This window comes from Mustela nivalis, assembly GCF_964662115.1.
Source record: "Mustela nivalis genome assembly, chromosome: X".
Classification (NCBI taxonomy): domain Eukaryota; kingdom Metazoa; phylum Chordata; class Mammalia; order Carnivora; family Mustelidae; genus Mustela; species Mustela nivalis.
In genome coordinates, this window is record NC_139040.1 from 85,088,894 (window position 1) to 85,099,136 (window position 10,243).

Genomic DNA, 10,243 nt, shown 5'->3' on the forward strand with positions numbered 1-10,243 from the left:
GAGAGAGTCAATTATCATATAGTTTCACTTATTTGTGGAGCATAACAAAAATCATGGAGGACATGGGGAGTTAGAAGGGGGTTGGGGTCAATTGGAAGGGGAGGTAAAGGATGAATGACTATGGACTCCAAAGAACAATTTGAGGGGTTTGAAGTGGCGGGGGGGGTGGTGGGAGGTCGGGTTTCCAGATGGTGGGTATTATAGAGGGCACGGATTGCTTGCAGCACTGGGTGTGGTGAAAAAATAATGATACTGTTATTCTGAAAATAAATAAGTTTAAAAAATGACTTTTGTATCAACATGAATGGGACTGGAAGAGATTATGCTGAGTGAAATAAGTGAAGCAGAGAGAATCAACTATCATATGATTTCGCTTATTTGTGGAGCATACGGAATAACATGGAGGACATGGGGAGATGAAGAGAAGAATTGATTTGGGGGAAATTGGAGGGGGAGATCAACCATGAGAGACTGTGGATGCTGAGAAACAAATAGAGTTTTGAAGGGGAGGGGAGTGTGAGATTGGGTGATCCTAATGGTTGGTATTATGGAGGGCATATATTGCATGAATCACTCGGTGTGGTGCATAAGCAATGGATTCTGGAACAGTGAAAAGAAACAAAGAATAAAATAAAATAAATTCTTAAAAAAAATAAAGCAAAAGTAAAAGTAAACCAAAGGTGGATGCAGAACAACTCTGGACATCAAGGTGTATTACAATTTGCAATCATTAAGACAGTATTGTAATGGAACAAAAGATCAATAGAACAGCATAAGGATTCCAGAAATGTTCTCTAAACTCTACAGTAAGTTTACACACACACACACACACACACACACACACGCAAACACAAACACACACACACACACACATTATACAATTAAACATATTTTTAAAAGAAATGCCCTTTTAAAAAAGGGGGGGGAAGCAAATATTAGTTGTGATGTCAGCACTATGTAGTGTAGGATTCTCCACATTCTCATTCTCCCACAGAAAAAACTGAAAAAAACACTAGAAACTTTCTGAAAAAAAAAAAAAAAACAGAAAACAACTGTGTATTTGATCTGGATAAAATTAAATTTATAACATTTCCTAAACAAGGAAGAAACTTCAAATCAAGAAAAAATCATCTTAAAAATAGAAAATTATGTGGCATTTTAATTACATTTGTCCTAACCTCTCCCCAGCACAATTTTAATATTGGTTTTCACCAGCTTGTTTTCCAGTTTCCTCTCCTGAATTGATATAAGCAGAGAAAACCTTATTTTCCAATTGTTGTATATGTCTATTTTACCCTGCGTATAGGATACCTGAAATACTGATGCAAGATGTTTATCTTTGTTTCAAATAACTCAGAAAACAAGTATAAAAAGAGGTAGCTATTGCTTATACAAGCTGCAAGGTGGACTATAAAAAAGATGTTGCAGGTAAGAGATTATGGGTGGAGATTTAAAATAGACCATCTTATGTCTGGAGGAAAAGCTAGGGTATGAGTACTTGGGAAATTAGGACATTCAATAGGTAAGCCATGTGAATATCCAGAAAAGACAGGTCCTGAAATGTCCCCTAAAAAATTAATTTTCACCTGAGTCCTCAAGTAAGAATGGACTTAAATTGTGAAGAATTGTCCCATTAGGGACAAATAAATGTAAACCAAGAGAAGTGACATTTCTCTTTAGCTTGGTGTGTTTTTATTTATTTGTTTTCAGCTTTAATCATTAAGGAGGTCTCTGTCAAAACCTTAGTTGAACACAAGCTAAAGTAATATACATCAGTGATCAAAAATGATGAATAGTCTTTGCAAAATAGTTTGAAAAAGTGTCCAAAAATTGACTACTTCAGTGTCCAACAATCAAGAGATTTAACGAACCTTGAAGAAATAAATCTGACTTTCAGAGTTACTACATTATAATATTAAAATATCTAATTTTCATACAAAAAATTACAAGGCTTATTAAAAAAAAAAAAAACAACCCTGTAAGTTATGCCCCATTTAAAAGAACAAAAGAAAGGGACAGAAACCATACAGGAAACTCAAACATAGGGCTTACTAGACAAAAGATTAAAGTCATGTCAGCAAGGTGACAGAGTAGAAAGCTCTGAGACCTTTGTTTACCCATGGAAACACCAAATAACAACATGCAGCCCAAATTTGCTTTGTGGGAACCCTAGAAATTATTTAAAAAGCTGCAAAAACCAAGCAAGCATCTAACTGATAAAAATAAACTACAGGGAGTTTTCTGGCACTTTTGTTCCTTTCTTACATTACCTTCTTTCTAGCACAGTGTACACAGATTTGGGAGTGAGCTGCCCAATTTCCAGTTTCTTTCTCAGAAAAATGAGTAAAACATATTTGTAATGTTCTGGCTTGTCTGTTACTGTAGCCTGAGAAAAATCAAGTCAAGATGCCACTACAGATAAAGGACTGGTATCTAAGATCTATAAATACCTTATCAAACTCAACACCCAAAAAACAAATTAATACGTGAAAAAATGTGCAGAAGACATAAATATGGTTAACAGACACATGAAAAAAAGTTCAACATCATTAGCCATCAGGGAAATCCAAATCAAAACCACATTGTAATATACAGATTTGAAATCCAGATTTGGATGATTCTGGGTTTGCCTTTCATTTTCAAGATTCCTTTGGCTATTAGGGATTTTTTTGTGGTTCTATACAAACTTTTGGATTGTTTGTTGTAACTCTGTGATAAATGCTGGCACTATTTTGATAGGGATACATAAACTGTGTTGATTTCTTTGGGTACTAGAGACATATTAACAATATTTATTCTTCCAGTCTATAAGCATGGAATGTCTTCCCATTTCTTTGTGACATCTTCAATTTTTTCCACCAATGTTTTATAACTTAAGATATATATATATATATATATATATATATATATATATATATAAAACTTTTACCTTTTTGTTTGAGTTTATGGCTAGGTATCAACAATTTTTGTAGTAATCCTAAAAGGGATTAATTCCTTGATTTCTCTTTCTGCTGCTTCATTATTGGTGTATAGACGTGCAACAGATACTTGTATGTTGATTTTGTAGCATGAATCTTTACTGAATTCGTGTACCAGTTCTAACAATTTTTTTGTTGGAGTCTTTAAAGATTTCTATATAGAGTGTCATGTCTATAGAGAAAGTATTACTTCCTTCTTCCCAGTTGGGATGCCTTTTACTGCTTTTGTTTTCTGATTGCTGAGGCTAGAACTTTCAGTACTATATCAATGAACAATGATGAGAGTGGATGTCCCTGTCTTGCTCCTGACCGTAAGAAAGGCTCTGTTTTTCCCCATTGTGGATGTCACTAGTTTTGTGTTTTACATATATGGCCTTTATTATGTTGAGGTACATTCCCTCTACTCATACTTTCTTGAGGGTTTTAATCATGGATGGATGTCATACTTTGTCAGATGTTTTTTCTTCATCAATTAAGCAGATCATATGTTTTTTAAAATTTCTTTTCAGAGTAACATAATTCATTGTTTTTGCACCACACCCAGTGCTCCATGCAATGCGTGCCCTCCATAATACCCACCACCTGGATCCCCCAACCTCCCACCCGCCCCTTCAAAACCCTCAGATAGTTTTTCAGAGTCAATAGTGTCTCATGGTACATCTCCCCCTCCAATTTGCCTCAACTCCCTTCTCCTCTCCATTCCCCATTCCTCTATATTATTTGTTATGCCCAGCAAATAAGTGAAACCATACGATAATTGACTCATTCTAAACTATTGACCACTATCCAAGCAAGATGCACCTGTTCTATAGCAACTTTATGGTTCTTGGTCTATTGTTCTTCCAGCCTATCTTATGGTAGAAGGGAACTGCCCCATTTTTACACAGGCAACCCTGTTGGAGCAGAATTATCTTGCTCCCTGTGGTGGAGGATGGACTCAGTGAGATCCAGTTTTGGGTGGCTTTTGTCTTCTGGCGGCATTCCCTGGAAGGTTTCTGTGTCCCTTCCAAGAGTCAGAGCAGAAGTGACTGTGTCCAAAATTTTGTCTCAGAACATAGATCACAGGCTGTTCTCTAGAAAGCCCTCCAGGTCACACTGTCTCCTTTTTTGTTTGTGCTGCTAAAAACCACAGTGACCTGGGTTGCATACCCAACAATGGCCAACTCTGGCCTGAGAGATATTGCCTAGCCATGGGCAAACTCTTTTGCCCTGCTAAGGGATGGTAGAGGGCCTGCATGTGTCACACCTTTTCAGGGTGCTCAGTCAAAGAGTGGCCTCCCTACTGATAATGCTTGTGATTTATGGAAATCTGAGCTGAGAGTTCCTTCTAGGCTCACTGAACATAACCAGGCTCCTAGCTCCAATCTTTGGACACTGTATCAGTTCAGTCTCCCCTTTTCTTTCAGAGTCTCCTGGGATCCTGAAACCATAAATGCCCACTGAGAATTCTGCCCTCTTTATCCCCTGTGCCCTCCTGAAAAAAGCATGTTCCTCACCAAAGCAGATGTCTAAGGGTTCAAATTTTGGATTCCAAGTTTATAACTCTTTCCTGTAGCCAACTTATGGAGGCTCCTTCCCTCTGACATTTGTCTTCCACTATTTCCCTGAAGAATCAAAGTTCCATGCCTTCTACAATTAAAAAAGCAGTGATTTTTTAAAATTTCTTTTCAGTATAACAATATTCATGGTTTTTGCACCACACCCAGTGCTCCATGCAATCCATGCCCTCTCTAATACCCATAACCTGGTACCCCAACCTCCCACCCATGCCCCTTCAAAACCCTCAGATTGTTTTTCAGAGTCCATAGTCTTTCATGATTCACCTCCCCTTCCAATTTCCCCCAACTCCCTTCTCCTCTCTAACTACCTATGTCCCCCATGCTATTTGATATGCTCCACAAATAAGTGAAACCATATGATAATTGACTCTTTCTACTTGACTTATTTCACTCAGCATAATCTCTTCCAGTCCCGTCCATGTTGATACAAAAGTTGGGTATTCGTCCTTTCTGATGGAGACATAATACTCCATAGTGTATATGGACCACATCTTCCTTATCCATTTATCCGTTGAAGGGCATCTTGGTTCTTTCCACAGTTTGGTGATCATGGCCATTGTTGCTATAAACATTGGGGTACAGATGGCCCTTCTTTTCACGACATCTGTATCTTTGGGATAAATACCCAGGAGTGCAATGGCAGGGTCATAGGGAAATTCTATTTTTAATTTCTTGAAGAATCTCCACACTGTTCTCCAAAGAGGCTGCACCAACTTGCATTCCCACGAACAGTGTAAGAGGTTTCCCCTTTCTCCACATCCCTTTCAACACATGTTGTTTCCTGTCTTGCTAATTTTGGCCATTCTAACTGGTGTAAGATGATATCTCAATGTGGTTTTAATTGGAATCTACCTGATGGCTAGTGATGATGAACATTTTTTCATGTGTCTGAGAGCCATTTGTATGTCTTTATTGGAGAATTGTCTGTCAATATCTTCTGCCCATTTTTTGATATGATTGTCTGTTTTGTGTGTGATGAGTTTCAGGAGTTCTTTATAGATCCTGGATATCAACCTTTTGTCTGTATTGTCATTTGCAAATATTTTCTCCCATTGGTGGGTTGCCTCTTTGTTTTCTTTTCTTTTTTTTTTAGAATAACAAAAAATATTTTACTAAAACATAAGATTTACATAAGTTTCCAGACAAGCCATACAAAATGGTCACAAGCTTTTTCTTGAAGGAAGGATTCTACACTTGACAGCAAAGTCACAATGTTATTAGTGAGGGCTGTGATGTTTGTTTAATGTTCCCATTTTGGTTCAAACAATCAAGCTTGTCCATCTACAGTGTCTAAATAAAGTTAGACTTGGCTAGAGAGCATATTCTAAAGAACTGGTTAGCTGCTTTTAACCAATGCAATTAGATCACCATAAAAAGGGGGAAGGAGCCCATAAAATTAAAATAAAACTACCTCTCCCCCTCAAAAGGGTAATAAAGAAAAACACCCAAACCCCTGCAGCTAACCCTGACAACTACCTTCATTCACAGTGCTTAACCATGATGGGGGAAATAAATAAAAGCAGAAAAGGGCCGCTGCTTTTAAACGTTTCACAATAATCCAGATGGTACTTCTAGCCTCTGCTCATGCTTTACAACAGTGAATCAGGACAAGACATAGATTTGCTAATGTGCATTTAATCACCAAAGGACTGAAGGTGTCTGGGCTTTTATTCTGTAATATTTCTAAGACTGTGTCCATTAAATGCAAACAAAAAAGGAAGAAGTCTTGGCAGAACAGGATAAGTGATGCACACTTGATGATCAGATCAATTTTAAATATTATTCATGGCATATAGCCTAGTCCATGCTCTAGCTGTTAATATGGCTTGGGCCTCGTAGGTCTTCCAATGCTCTGCTACATCGTTTACTAACAGATCATCCGGATTGAGAGCACTTAACAAAGCCTGGATCGATAGCAGAACTGTGCGGATCTGCAGTGCTGGGGACCACTTATCTTTCAAAATATCTAAACATATTCTTCCCAACTTGTATACATTAGGATGATAAATTTTGGTCATGAAACGTACTTTAGGGGCTGCCATCGGGTATTCTTCTGGTAGGAATAGTTCAAGCTTAAAAGTCCCTCCCTCATAGGGGGAATCCTGAGGGCCAGCAATGACCACATGAAAATAACGGGCGTTGCTCTCATCTGGTTCTGCTTTAATGCCAGGAACTGGTTCTGCCAGCAAACGCTGGGTTTCCTTGATAATCCTGCGGGGCAGCCCGGCCATCTTGTCAGATCCCGAGTTCGGCCTCTGGTCTCGACTCTCGCCTCTTTGTTTTCTTGACTGTTTCCTTGTATGTGCAGAAGCTTTTGATTTTGATGAAGTCCTAAAAGTTTATTTTCACTTTTGTTTCCTTTGTCTTTGGAGACATATCTTGAAAGAAGTTGCTGTGGCTGATATAGAAGAGATTACTACCTATGTTCTCCTCTAGGATTCTGATGGATTCCTGTCTCATGTTGAGGTCTTTTATCCATTTTGAGTTTATCTTTGTGTACGGTGTAAGAGAATGGTTGAGTTTCATTCTACATATAGCTGCCCAGTTTTCCCAGCACCATTTATTGAAGAGACTGTCTTTTTTCCACTGTATATTTGTTCCTGTTTTGTCAAAGATTAATTGACCATAGAGTTGAGGGTCCATATCTGGGCTCTCTACTTGTTCCACTGGTCTATGTGTCTGTTATTGTGCCAGCTTTCAAGTAAAGCTTGAAATCAGGTAGCGTGATGCCCCCACTTTTATTTTTGTTTTTCAACATTTCCTTAGTGATTCAGGGTCTCTTCAGATTCTATACAAACTTTTGGATTATTTGCTCCAGCTCTTTGAAGAATACCAGTGGAATTTTGACCAGAATAGCGCTAAAAGTATAGATTGCTCTAGGCCGTATTGACATTTAACAGTGTTTATTCTTCCAATCCAAGAGCATGGAATGGTCTTCCATCTTTCTGTGTCTTCTTCACTTTTTTTCATGAGTGTTCTGTAGTTCCTCGAGTAAAGATCCTTTACCTCTTTGGTTAGGTTTATTCCCAGGTATTGTATGGTTCTTGGTGCTGTAGTAAGTGGAACTGATTCTCTAATTTCCCTTTCTGTATTTTCATTGTTAGTGTATAAGAAAGCCACTGATTTTTGTACATTTTTTTTCTGCTTGTTGTGGTCCAGATATATTTTCTTATGTCTCAGTTTGAAGTCATGTGTATTCAGAAAGGTTTGATAGATATCCAACTAAATTCAAGGGACCAGATGAAATGAGGTCTCCTACTCTGTCAACACCTTGCCTCCCCACTCCTATAATGCAACTTGACAAATTTGATTTTAAACCAAAAACTGTAGTAAGGGATGAAGAGACTATATCACACATAAAGGGACTATCCAACAAGAAGATTTAACAATGATAAATATTTATGCTTCTAATGTGGGAGCATCCAATTATATCAGTAAATTAACAATCAGTTTAAAGTCACATATTGATAATAATACAATACTAGTAGGGGACTTCAACACAGGACTCACAGCAATGGACAGATCATCTAAGTAAAAGATCGACAGGAAAGAAGGGCTTTGAAATACACACTGAACCAGATGGACTTCACAGATTTATTCAGAACATTTCATTCTAAAGCAACAGACAACACATTCTTCTCTAGCACACATGGAACATTCTCCAGAATAGATCATATACTGGGTCAGAAATCAGGTCTCAATTGATACCAAAAAGATTGGGCTTATTCTCTGCATATATTCAGAACAAAATGCTTTGAAACTGGAACTCAGTCAAAAGAGAAAATTTGAAAGGAACTGAAATACTTGTAGGTTAAAGAGCATCCTACTACAGAATGAATGGGACAATCATCGAATTAATGAAGTATTTTAAAAACTCATGGAAATTAATGAAAATGAGAACACAATTGTTCAAAACTTTGGATACAGGAAAAGCAGACCTAACAAGGAAATACGGAGCAATACAAAAACGAGAAAAGCGTCAAATACACACTAACCTTACACATAAAGAAACTGGAGAAAGAACAGCAAATGAAGGTTAAAGCAAGCAGGAGAATAGAAATAATAAAGATAGAACAGAAATCAATGAAATAGAATCTAAAAGAACAGTAAAAGAGATCAATGAAACTAGAAGCTGGTTCTTTGAAAGAGCTAATAAGATCGATAAACCTTTGGTCACACTTATCAAAAAGCAAAGAGAAAGGCCCCAAATTAGTACAATCATGAATGAAAGCAGTGAAATCACCACCAATACAAAGGAATACAAAAATCTTTAAGAGCATCTTATATGCCAACAAATTAGTCAATCTGGAAGAAATGGGTACATTCCTAGAAACTTATAGACTACACAAACTGAAATTGGAAGAAACTAAAAACCTGAACATACCCATAACCAGAAGGAAATTGAAGCAACAACCAAAATCTTACCCCCCCCTAAAAAAGCCCAGGATTAGATGGTGTCACAGGCATATTCTACCCAGCTTTTATTTTTTTTTTAAAGATTTTATTTATTTATTTGAAAGACGGAGATCACAAGTAGGCAGAGAGTCAGGCAGAGAGAGAGAGAGAGAGAGGGAAGCAGGCTTCCTGCGGAGCAGGGAGCCCGATGCGGGGCTCGATCCCAGGACCCTGAGATCATGACCCGAGCCAAAGGCAGCAGCCCAAACCACTGAGCCACCCAGGCGCCCCGCTACCCAGCTTTTAAAGAAGAACTAATACCTATTCTTCTGAAGGTGTTTCAAAAATAGAAAGAGAAGAAAAACATCCAGACTTTTTTTTAAATGAGGACTGCATTATCTTGATCCTGAACCAAGACAAAGATGCCACCAAAGAGGAGAATTATAGACTAATATCTCTGATGAACACGGATGCCAAAATTCTCACCAAGATACCAGCCAATGGGATCAATAGCACATTAAAAGGATTATTTTCTAGGGCCAAGAGGGATTTATTCCTGTGTTGCAAGTTTGGTTCAACATCAACAAATCAATCAACATGATACATCACATTAATAAAAGAAAGTACAAGAACCATAAGATCCTTTCAATTGATGCAGAAAATCCTTTGACAAAATACAACATCATATCCTGATTAAAACTCTTCAAAATATAGGGATAGAGGGGAAATACCTCAATGTCATAAAGACCTTTTATGAAAAGGCCACCGTGAATTTCATCTCAATGGTGAAAAACTGAGAGATTTTCCTTTAGTGATAGGAACCCAAGAGGGATGACAACTCTCACCACTTTTGTTTAACATAGTACTAGAAGTTCTAGCTTCAGCAATTAGATAACAAAAAAAGAAATAAAAGTCATTCAGATTGGAAAACAAGAAGTCAAACTCTCCCTCTTTGTAGATGACATGATACTTTATGTGGAAAACCCAAAAGACACCACTCCCAAATTACCAGAACTCATACAGCAATTCAGCAACAAGGCAGGATAAAAAATTAAGGCCCCCAAATCAGTTGCATTTCTATACATTAACAATGTGACTGAAGAAAAAGAAATTAAAGAATTACTTCAATTTACAATAGTTCCCAAAGCCATAAGATACCTAGGAATAAACCTGAGCAAAGAGGTAAAGCCTCTGTACACTAGAAAGTACAGAAAACTTATGAAAGAAATTGAGGAAGACACAAAGAGAATGAAAAATATTCCATGCTCATGGATTGGAAGAATAAACAGTGTTGTGGAAATGTCTATGCTG

The 10,243-nt window shown here is 37.5% G+C and overlaps 1 pseudogene across 1 annotated transcript; it reads right to left on the reverse strand.

Annotated features, from left to right (window-relative positions):
* Window positions 1-5,626: 5,626 nt before the first annotated feature.
* On the reverse strand, window positions 5,627-6,804 carry LOC309856312 (ubiquitin-conjugating enzyme E2 N pseudogene; annotated as a pseudogene). The gene has a single exon. The product of its transcript is annotated as a ubiquitin-conjugating enzyme E2 N pseudogene (transcript).
* Window positions 6,805-10,243: the final 3,439 nt, after the last annotated feature.